Here is a 12546-nt window from a genome sequence, read left to right as displayed (position 1 = left end):
TCTTAAAATATTTTTATTCAGGTGTATCTCTTACATGGTTTGCTAGAAAGCCAAATAAAATATGTGGAGCCCACTAAATGTTAAAAACACTCTGTATGACTACAGTTGGTATGCCATGTCAGTTTTGAAACGTAAAAAACGTGATTGATCAAAATTTTAAAAATATTAATTTACTTATGTGCCCTTGCAATAAAAAAATAGGATTCTAAATAAAAAAAAAATTTGAAAGAGGGGATCAGATAATAAACATGATCCATTACTGTATGAATCCCAGTAGAGATTAATCTAATTGCATAAATAAACCCATAATATGAAAAAAACTACAAAATCAAATCAAACGAGAGAGAAATTGGGTTCTTTTGCTATGGAACCGCTAGTAATTCCAGTTGCAGCTATCACAAATGCCCATCGATAAAGAAAGTTGCTGTAATCGAAAGTTTATGATGGAATTGCTTTTAGACACAAGTTGTGTTTGCCAATGTAGCCATTTGATGGACCATTGAAGGCAAAGGCAGAATCGAAAAGGCAAAGGCAGAAATTTAATTAAATTTTAACATCAAATTTAATTAAAATTTTAATTAAAAAGAAAATCCTCAACCTTTACATCCAGAAAACCCTAAGTCCTCAAATTTCTTTTGAAAATCATTCTAAAACCTTAACCCTAACCCCTAAGAGCTACTAAATTTGATCAGAGCCTTAGTCCCTTCAGATACAGCATGTTTGGCAAGCTCACAAGGAAAAACCAACGTAACGGCAGTCTGGATCTCGCGAGAAAGCAAACCTTGAAGATTTCTGTGCAAGCTTTTCAAATATCATTAATAAAGCTGTTAATGATCTCATAACCTTACTGGAAATTTCAATATCAGGATGGACTTGCTTCAACACCTTGAATATATATATCTTCTACGTCTCTATGCTCTTCTTTGCCTTCTTCTTTTTGATCTTCTTCGCCTTCTTCTTCTTCTTCTTCTTATCACTTGTGTGGCTTTCTTTTGGCAGTTTCTTCTCTGCTATTGGCTTCTCCGCCGTCGCTTTCTCTGCCGATTTCTTTTCCGTTGGCATCTTCCTCTCCAATCCTCTTTTCCAATTTTTCTTATTTTAGAATCCTATTTTTTCATTACAAGGCTCTAACTAAATTAACATTTTAAAGATTTTTACCAATTACCTTTTTACATGTCAAAATCGATGTGGCATGCCAATTATAGTCCTGCACATCTCTTTTTTAAATATTTAGTGGGTCCCGCATATCCTATTAGGCTTTCGGTTAAGTCCCCTGGGATGGAGACATTTTATTGAAAATATTTTAGAGATTCAAATACTTGATTGCAAATATTTTCTATTGAAATACTGAAATAGAAAATTTTAGGGAGTTCAAACATCCAATTTATAATTAAAGGTATCGTAGAAATAGTGTCAAGTGGGTCATTTGGCCTAAAACTCATAAAATATAAATGCTACATATATATAGGACATTTTGGATTTTTCTGTACATTTTCTAGAAGGTGCATCTTGCTTGGTGGGCACTTTTAAAATCCCTATAAATAGAGAAAACTAATGTTGAAAAAGACACACAAATTTATACAAACAACCCGAATTGCTTAATGCATTCAAGTCACCTTTTGTTACCATTTCCTTTCAATCCCCTAATTTTTTGTGTTTCTCTTATGTGTTTCTCTTATGTGCTTCTCAACTTTATTTTTTCTCTCTTGAACTCTTCTTATTTTTATCTCATTCTTTTTTGACCAAACTGTAAGAATTTTAATGTGAGCTATTATTAATTGTGAGCTATTTTAGTTTGTGAAAACAGACTGGATAAATATAGTTTAAAAATATCTATGTGGAGCCTAATTTATATTTATGTGATCACTTGTGTAATGGGCTTATGCACCTCTAGTGGACTAGTATGGTTAGGCGGTAAAAGCGTAGGCCTAATCCTATAAGGGCTTATGATGGAAATGTCCATAAGATTCTCTATAAATAGACTAGGTCCCCTCTCTATCCTTAACCCTAATTTTTGGTTAGTCCCATTAAAAGTTGCCTCCGTGAAATAAGGAAATAGAGAAGAAGATCTAATCTTTATCACAAATTCTAATTTTATTTGCGAGTACAATGAGTCAAAACATTAGAGTTCTAAATTTATGTACTAGATCCTAAAATCTTATTTTACGCAAAGAGACCCTAGCTCGTTTCTAAATTATCTTAAAGGACTCCTGATAGATGCAGACTCAATGGATCCAAAACCATATTTGGACCAAACATAACTACATATCACAAATGTAAGACAAATTAAAACCTAGAATCAACAATATTAGCAATAAAACACAATTACTTTATTGTCCTTGTATTTCGATGCCTATCGCTATAGATAGTTGATATTCCCCCGTACCCTTCAAACATTATTTTGACACTATAGGTCTTTATTTTTATATCTCAATATTTTATATAAGCCCATGTTTTAATTAATTATTTTGGATTTTAATATTCATTTTAATTAATTAATATGCACCATGTGAATAATTTTAAAGATAAATGCAAAGAGTTAACATTAGTGGAGATTGCAGTTGAGTAAAATACATAAGTATTCCTTAGCACGATATTTATGTACAGAAAAGTGAGAGATTAAGAAAGTTGGTGATCCAATTTCATCAACATAGTTTTGTTCTATGTCTGATTTTCAGAAGAAGGTCATATTTTCTTTGCATTATTTGTGAAACAATCCGTAATTTTATTTTCAAAACTTTAGAATTTTATTAAATCAAAAATCTGAATTTTTGACGGTATGGGCCGTAAACAGTGAACAATTCTAATTTGAGCCCAAAGTTTCACGAGTTGGGCCCAAGCCCAAATAAAATGTCGAAAAGAAATTTTGAATCGTAAACAGTTAAAATTTTTGAGAAATAATACGAAACCCCGAAATTTAACCTATTATGAATATATATAAATTAATTATCCTAAAAATCAAATATTGTTACTCTTAATATGTTTATTATTATTATCGAGTAAATAGAGAAAATATTATGGAACCGAACTAAACGGTTAAAATAAATTGAACCAGGCCTGAAAATCAGTTTAATTTGTCGAGGACCACACGAATAATCCAAAAACCGAGTGAAAAACTTGAAAATCAAACAAAATGAGACCAAATCACTAAAACAGACCAAACCGGTTTGAATCGAACCGGAATGGCCTAGAATTTACTAGAAACCGCCTTTCTTCTTTCTTTTTTTTTTCTTTCTCTTCTTCTTCTTCGGCGCGACCTCGCTGCCTCTCCTCTCTCGTTTTTTTTTCCGACCACCAGAACCAGCGCCTCCTCGCCGCGCATCCTTGCCACGCCGCCGCCTCACCGCAGCACCGGCCTCTCTTCCTCTCTTTCTCTTTTCGTTTATGGCTAACGCAGCAACCGCAGGAGACTCGATCGGGAAATCGCGTCGCAACTCACTCCTCGATCTTTCGGCGACTGCAGCTCTCTTCGGTCGACTCCAGCTTCGTCTCGTCGACAGCGAAGTTCCTATACCTCGCTCTCTTCCCTTTTCGGCTAGCGCAGCAAGCTAGTAGATGCTCGATCATGGCTTGCGATCGCCGCTGATCCTCCATTGTTGTCTCCTCCAGTCAAGCTGTCGCTGGCAGCAGTGGGTTTTGACTTTGAAGTTCACTTCCGGTCACTTTAATCGGAAAATCTCAGTCTTTCAGTGCGTTTTTCAGCTGGGTAAGTCGAATTTCACCCTTCTTTAATACATTTAGTGAATTCTTTGAGCAAGGGTCTAGAATTTCATGCATAAATCAAGTTGGATAGAGTTTAAATCCCTAAATTAACTATTATGTCAGTGTAAATAATTAGAAGCTTTGATTTTACTATTTTAGGTTGATTTATAAACTGAATTCCCATATAGAAATGGTTAGGTTATTTCTTCTATTATAAATTATCATGAAAAGTCGAGCATTCGTTTGATTGATAGTAGCCAGTTAGCCATGCTTGATTTTCTTTATCATTTCAATTGAACTATAAGCTGAAATGGCGAAAGAATTGAGAAACTTGAAATGGCAGAATGCCATTTTAACTAATTAGCTTGAACAATTATTGCGGTATAATGCAAACGAAGTTATAAATTAAGTTCTTGGTGGGAAATGGGTTAAGCAGCATATGATGTATGAGTTTAATCAATAGCTCAAGGTTTCTTTGATATAATGGCAGCATCTAGTTAGAGAAAATCATGGATTTTTGCTTGAACCAAGTCTATATTGTTGGAATAAATGTGCTCTTCATAACTTGTTGTGGATGTAGAGGTTCTAATGACTAGATTTGATGAGAATGGAGAAACTTTTGGTAGTGGCAGCAGCTATTTTCAATCATTTATATAGATTATTGCTTGATATGGAATATTTGAAGTAGTAGATCTAATTCTTGTTAAGAATTAGTCAGTTGGTATTTTTTTTGGTTGTAAATTGGATTTCTTAGTAGAGGTATTCGTTAAATTTTAGTTTAATTGAAGCATTTGTTCTTAGTAGCTAATTTAAATTTAATAAAGGTATAAATATGTGGTTGTTATCTTTAAGCAAGAATGAAGAAATGAAAGCTTGATAAAGAGTACTATATTAGTTAGACACTACGAAACTATCAAATGAAAGTAATTGAAATTAACTTAATGATATAAGTTTTATTCGATTATATATGTATTAAAGCTTTCATTTGTTTGGTAACTAGTTATAATTATATGAAGTAAAGAATGATTGCTATTATCATTGGAACATGATTGTTGTAAATTAATGGTTGAGTGTTGATATTGTTGTTTTGGAAGGAGGATGGGATTTTAAATTGATTGATTGATTGATTGCCCGACGGATGGGCTGTGTGCATTGATTGATAAATATATATAATATTGTGATATTTGAGCAGGTAGATAGTCCAATTTTTAGGGGAGGTGCTGCCGAAATTTCAATAGAACTTAGACTAGTTTTAATTAACAATATAATTAATAAGTTTATTTAGATTAATTCCATAACTTAATACATAGTAAATAAAGTGCTCTAATTATTTTACTATCATCATTATTTATTTAATTATTCAATTACTTATTTATTTTCATTATTATTGTATATTATTATTATTATTATTTATTCTATCATTGTTGTTTATTGTTAATATTATTTATTTATTTGCATTTGAGTATGAATGTCTAATTGTGTATTGCATTACGATGTTCAACTGATCAATATGTTTGCATCTAATTGCAATGTTTGATTAATTGTGTTGTGATAATGCTATGCTTTGTTTGTGTGGAGTTGGGATGAAGTGGGTCACCATGGGTTTGTGAGGACGGTTGGACCGTCGGCCGGGTAAATGGGAGATCGGCGCCCCCGTGTGTACCTACCGTTGTGATTTGTATGATATGGAAAACCACAGGTTGGCTTCTTTATTGGGCGCACCTGATAATCTAGATTTGATCGCAGCCCGCAGGGTGGCCTCCTGTTGTGAGCGCCTGATGATCTAGATTTGATGGAGACGACCGGGTTGCCTCCTGTTGGTATGGAAAAGAAAAGAGAGAATGGAAAAACAATGAGAGGGCTAGTCAAGTGAGGATTAGACCGGTCGGCCAGTATGGGAGATCGGCTCCCTGGTGCACACGTTATGAGAGGATGGGTCATGTGGGAGGACGGCTCATCGGGGTTTTCGGTGACGCCATAGACCAATTTCCACGTGATGTGATTATATGAAGATGTTAATAATTGTGAGTGCTGGTGATGTGCCATTTGTGTGACTGGCTGCGTGAGCATACAACTAGTCGGATGACTAGATTGATATGTTTACACATTTGTGTGACTACGTGTATTGTGCAATAATTATTACTCCTTAGAAAACTCACATGTGTTGTTTAATTCTTCAGGAAGTAAGTTTTTCTTAAATCCGATTTAGGCTATGTTCCTTCGGCGCAGGGCAATAGAGGAATTTTTCCTAGTTCCACAATTTTTTTACTATGTAGTTATGTGTATACAAAGCTATGTATACCAAAGAGTTAGTGACTCCGCAGTTGTAGAATTTACATATATTTAGTCGTGTATTAACATAGATGAAGTAATTCTATGAGCGCATATTAGAAATGTAATGTATTGTAAATTGGGCCCGAACTATGGAATGTTGTAGAAGATAAACTTGGGCTGAGAAATAATAAAATATTGAGGTTTATTTTTCATAATCATATGGGCTGAATGTTGAAATTTATACCAAGATAATAGATTCTAGTGTTTAGGCTTACTACGGGCCTCGGGGGCCTTAAGCTTACCTGGGCCCTAGTGCCGATCCGGCCCATGGAATCGGGTCGTGACAATTTGTATTGATTTGAAATTTTTAATGAAATCTTAATATATTATATTAAAAAAACAACAAAAGGTACAATTGCTATTTCAATTTCAATTATTTTCTTTATTTTCTAACATCAATTATTTTTACATTTCAAAGCATTCTTATTTACATTTAATAGAAATCTAACTTTACAAGTCCATTTAGGCCTAACCTTTATTTTCACTCCGAATTTTTCGTCTTGTTGCAATTTCATTCTAAATCGATCTTTGTATCCTGAGCACTCTGAACTTAGCAACCTAGTTGTAATTACACCCTAATTTGCTGTTAGAATGCAATTGCATTCTAAAAGTGAATTACCACACCCTGAACTTGAGAATTTGTTGCAATTACACTCTAAAAGTAAACTGAGGTTGGAATTTTAATGAAAAAAATGTCAAAAAATAAACTCCATATCCAAATATTTAAACAATAAATAATAAAATCTAACCAAGCATTCATATAATAAATAAAAAAAATGGAGATCGAGTATTTGATTTTAAAATTGAATCAATTTTAAGATGCAAAAATAATGAGTTGAATATTAATTCAAATTATGATGTAATTGCAAGTAGATTTATAAGTTTAAGGTGCCCATGATACAAAAATTCATTTAGAGTGAAATTGCAATAACTTAAAAAGTTTGGGATAAAATTGAAGGTTAAGGCCTCCATTTACTATTACAAAGCTCTTTACTTTTTTGGCACAGTTAAATTTACGTAACCTCTCAAATTTAGAATTATAGGAAGGTTAGTGCAGCATTTAGTGTAACCAGTTTCCACAATTTTCTTGATTGATTAAAAATCAGATAGCGCACTTGATTTTGACATTTGGTATACACGGCTACATTGTTTTTTAACTGCCACAAAACTTAATCCTTCGTTTATTTATTTATGAAAAAATTATAGTATGGTCCTTGTAATTTAAGAAACACAACCAATCCGTCGTTGTGTTTTAGAAAATAGACTAAAATTTCTTTATAATTTACTTCTGTCAGACTATAAGGTCATTTCGTCTAATTTTCATATATTTCACATTCAGCCTTATAAAACGATTAAAATACGCTTTTACCTCTTCTCATCTTCGGTATATTTTAAAAAACACAAAGATGAACTAGTTTTATGTTTCAAACCATATGGACCATCTTCCGTAGGTTATACTTAAGATTGTAAATGAGCGAACCAAGCCCATTTTGAGGTCGGGTATTATTGTTATTTTTAAATTTTATATTGATTAAGGGGATTCAATTGTTTACTTAATATTTACTTTGGATATTCTCAAACTTGAGAGTCTAACCCATATTTATTTAAATCTGAATCATTGTTTCAATGAACAGTAACTTAGAGAATCATTTTACTGTATTATTATTACTACTACTATTATTATTATTATTATTATTAGATAGAGTGTATACTATTAACCATGTTTTTATAATAGTATAGCTTTTGAATTATTACTTATCGTTGAAACTGAGATTTACATTTAATAAATTATTTATGATATATTTATAATTGTTGTTTTTTTATCTTATACTAGTGGATGATTTTATGTATAGAGTTTATTCTATACGTAAAAGATTAAATCATTTTGTTTATATGAGATATAAAGTTTGTTCACAATCTAATGTAGAGCTGACAAATCCTTGGTATGATTGTGGCACATGATTACATGTAATTTATCTTGATTATGGGAATGATTAAATTTCAACTGCTTGTGGTTCATATTTTATGTATTGAACGTCGACCAAGTAGAGAATAAGTGTTTTTATATTGACTAAATAAAACAAATTCTGTAATTCGTTAATAGTTATATTAATTACTCTTAATCTTTATTTAATTGTTATAAGCAATGTATGTTGTCTATTGTTTTGATTCATTAAAAAGGAGAGTTTCATTATGAAACAATAAACTCAGTGAGTTGGACAAGAATAATGTGCATTGGTGAAATATCAATTTATTGATAGAATCTGTGTCTCGGTAATAAGGATTGATGATATCCCTTGAGAAACTTATAAGTTTTCATTGTGTAAAACTCTGCAGGTGGATTTTGTATCCGACACATGAAATAAGTTAAGTGGAATTCTTGAAAAATTAAATTGTCATTTAAATAAACTAGTCGTTAGTTTAATTTAATTGATAGGTATCCGTAATCCTAACGTGTGGATTTTGTATATAGATTCGAAATTAATAAGGAGTTCAATTATTAATTTTCAGTAGAATAATTTATAATTTATTATAATAATATTTTACAAGTTGTATAGATACATTAGTATTATAAGGTAACCTTATTAATTTTATTTTTGTGGGTCCCTGCTGTGTCTGTGCTATTTAGAGCTAATTAAGAGGTTAATTAAATATAATCTTAATACTACAAAACGTGATTATATATATAGTTGTACATAAATCTTTTTTATTAATATTATTTGTAATTGAAAAAATCTATAAGAGATGCTTAGGTTAAACCTAGAAGTTAGTCTCCCATATTTTTTCCCTCTCAATTGTCATTTGCCCACACAGGCAGTTCTAGGGAAATAACTTAGGACATACAACAAATGACTGCAGAGATAATTAGTGTGATTTTGGTAAAGCAGGAGTTGTTGGCACATGAACTATTGCGTGAAAGTAAAATCAAAATCAATGTTGATTTCTTTCGCTTAAGAGATATTTATGATTCCATAATTTCGATATATGTATTTTGTACCTTTGTGGTACACCTAAATGTTATGCATATGTGATTTTGTTGCTTCTGTTGAATGATTTTTTTCCATCAACTGGTATCAGAGCCTCTATGCATGAATATGGGTAACTGTTTATATGATTGGATTGCATATTTCAATTTCCTTAGGACGAGTGTGATCTGTATCATAGAAAAATTAGGGTTTTCGTGTTCCTGTTCATGAGATTTGTTGTTGTGATTAAAATCATTGATTAGATCTATTATGATGATTAGTCGTGGGTTGGATCTGTTGCTATGATTGAAATTAAAAAAGATAAAGGTATGGAACCTTAGTTTAAGAACCCTAGTTTAATTCATCTGGTTTTTATTCTTGGAAAATTATTGGTGTGATTAAATCTGTCATTTAGTGATTTAATTAGAGATGCAATATTTTAAGATCAGATTTACTAATGACAATTTAAAAAAAAATTATGGGTGTTACTGTCTCCAGAAACCAAATATACCTAATCAGTAAATTAGTGTAAAAAAACTGTAATGTCGTCCGATTGATTTCTAATTTTGTAGAGACATCAGAAATAGCCCAATGATCAAAACTCACTGCTACTATTATGATGTCCATCGTTTTTCAGCCATTCGAGATCATTCAGATGGGTTTTTGGGTATTTTTCTATTTTGAACAATTTTTTTAGAATTTTTTTTTTATCTTTTCTTTTATGCAATACTTTTGGAAAAACTTTTTTTAGGCTGTTTAATATCCATCAGAGACATAAAATTAAATTTTAAAAAAAAATTTCAAGTGATGAGGGTACTGAACTTATCCCATAGTCTCTATTACTAGTTGTATGTGAAGTAACTCTATTTTAATTCCACATCGGATTAACTATGTTATAAGTTCATTAAGTATAGCTTTCTAGTGTTTATCCATATTGATTTATTCTCTATCTGAGTATTTTAATTAAGAGGCAATAAAACTAGTTTAGGTAATAGAATACATTTGACTATGATTAATATCAATGTCTCTCTATCTGAGTTGTTGTGATTTCTTGTAGGACTAAAATATTTTTTTATATGTATTTCACTATTTGATTAACATTTACAATTAGTAATATTTCCTATCGAGATTTACTGTTCGTGATTATTGGTATAATGCTTAATGAGTTTTATACATATGTAATTGTATAATTCTGTAATTATACGTGATATTGCAATTGTGGTTTCCAATTCAGTTTTGCTATGTTATTAATATACTGATATGATGATGATTTTTATAAATGTAATGTGTTTCAGATTCAATATGACTTCCTTTAACCCAATTATCACTATTCTCACCCAAAATAAGCTAGAGAGTCCTAATGAAGATTCCCCTTTATTAAACTTTGGTTAAACTTTGGCAACTGAAGATTCTCCCAAAGGTGACTAACTTTTATGGCGTGCTTGTAATAATGCCATTCCTTGCCTTGATCTTCTTCAGGTTAAGCAAGTGTCGGTTACTAATATATGTCCTTTCTGTCATGGGAGTTCGGAATCCATCATGCATATTCTGGTGTCGTGTCCTTTTGCAAGGAATTGCCGGACTTTAACTGCTATAGGGTGGGTGTTTCTTACTGCCCCTTCCTTTCTTGATTGGTTGACCACGGTTCTTCTTCCAGCTTCTATGGAGAACGCAGCGATGATAGGGATGGTCTGTGGCTTTATGGCAGTTGCGAAATGAGGTGGTTTGGAGTAATAAATGGCGGTCAACCATTAGGGTGGTATCTTCAGCACGAAGAACGTTGTAGAAGTGATTTTTTGCTAAACACAATACTGCAGATTTGGGTCTGAACGGGGGTGGTTTTGGTTGGGTTTCTCCTCCGATTGGTTGGGTTAAGGCCAACGTGAACGCTATTTTCATGAAGGCTCGAATAGGGGCTGGTTGTGTGTTACGAGATGCATCTGGTTAGTTCATTGCAGCCATGCAAGTGTCTTTACGTGGTGCTTTTATTCTAAGAGAGGCTGAAACTGTAGCCATAAGGAAGGTGTTGAGTTGGATTAAGAATAGCCGTTGATCTAATGTTATCCTGGAGTTTGATGCTCAGATTGTGGTTACTGCTATTAATGACTAGCTTTACATGGATTTATTGTGGGTCCCGTATATGAATGGCACAATCCAAGAGAGGGTGAATTGGGTTTTCTAAAAACAGATATAAATTTTAGAAATTTTAAACAAAATATAGAATTCTAAGTGCAGCGGAAAAATACAGAACTCGTGAGAATAGATTATGAATTAGAATCACCTCACAATGTTCTATTTATAAAAGATAGAAAGTCTGTGCAAAGTGCGGCTATTGATTAGAACAGCTTCACACTGACTTATTCAAAATTAGAACTTCTTTATGAAAGAAAGCTATTGAAATTAGAACTTCTTCATAAAATTTAGAAAATCATATTAGACTGTGTGAGAGACAATTATTGAATTTAGAACTGCTTCACAAAGCCTTAATCAAGTATCAGAACAACTTTATGATGGAAAACTATTGTAATTAGAACTTCCTCATAAAGTTTAGAAAATTAATTAGAAACCCAAGCAGTGAAATATACCGTGAATAGAAGAACAGTCAGAACATGGTATATTCACTTATTAGAATTCCAGAGTTCTAATGTTCAGAAAAGATAAGACTTATTACTGTATTAGAACAACAAATTCATTTTCAACTTTAGCATTTCTAAAATATAAACAGAAGTGTAGTAAAAGCAGTATCAAGCAAACTTCAGAAACTAAAAGATTAATACAGTGATTTATAGTGGTTCGGCTCTAACTCGTCTACATCCACTCCCCAAGACGCATCTTGAGATCCTCAACTATGTTATCTCTTTTCAAGGGTAAGAGACAAACCAACAGTACAAGGCAATAGATCAACACCTAGATCTACCCTTTTTGTCCCACTAGATTTTCCAAAGGTTCTAGTTAACCTCAACCCTTTCTGTTTTTGGCAGAGTACAGAAACTCAATTCAAGACATTAAAATCCCACACATGGAGAAGGTCGCTTGATAACCTCTATCACAATAGCTTCTAACCTAAGCTATTACACACTTGTTTATCAAATAAAAGCCTGTCTACTATAGATTACAAAATCTAAATAGACAGAAAGAAACGCACATATAAGCAGAGGAGAAACAGTTTATCAGATTAGAAAATCGTTTAGAACACAGAACTGTTTTTCAAAAGTAGTTAACTCAAAATTCTTTTCTCGTTAAAGATAAATACATTAAGTGTAAAGATGAAAAGAAAAATGGGGGAAGAGAGTAAGTTTTAAAAGATAAAGATTTGATCAATGAGAGAATGCTCTTAAACCGAAAACTTTTACTTCACCATAGCTTAAGACGTGAAAGCTCCTATTTATAGAGAGCATCGTGTCCCTTGCTTTTGGAAAGTGGATATTTCATTTGAAATCAGAATATCTTCTTTCCTTATTTAGAAGATATGAAAATCTTTGTTACCAAAAATTTATTTTATTCTTTTTGGTAAGAGAATAAAACACGATTTTGCTTTCCTTTG

At 32.2% G+C, this 12546-nt stretch overlaps 1 pseudogene; it reads right to left on the bottom strand.

Annotated features, from left to right (window-relative positions):
* Nucleotides 1-439: 439 nt before the first annotated feature.
* Nucleotides 440-1096, bottom strand: LOC149491813 (putative histone H2B.1; annotated as a pseudogene).
* Nucleotides 1097-12546: the final 11450 nt, after the last annotated feature.

The sequence above is a fragment of the Jatropha curcas genome, unplaced genomic scaffold (assembly GCF_041381405.1).
Source record: "Jatropha curcas cultivar XTBG-Jc1 unplaced genomic scaffold, XTBG_Jcur_1.0 HiC_scaffold_535_pilon, whole genome shotgun sequence".
Taxonomy (NCBI): Eukaryota; Viridiplantae; Streptophyta; class Magnoliopsida; order Malpighiales; family Euphorbiaceae; genus Jatropha; species Jatropha curcas.
Note: the sequence above shows the minus strand (reverse complement) of the source record. Positions and strands in the feature narration are given on the sequence as shown.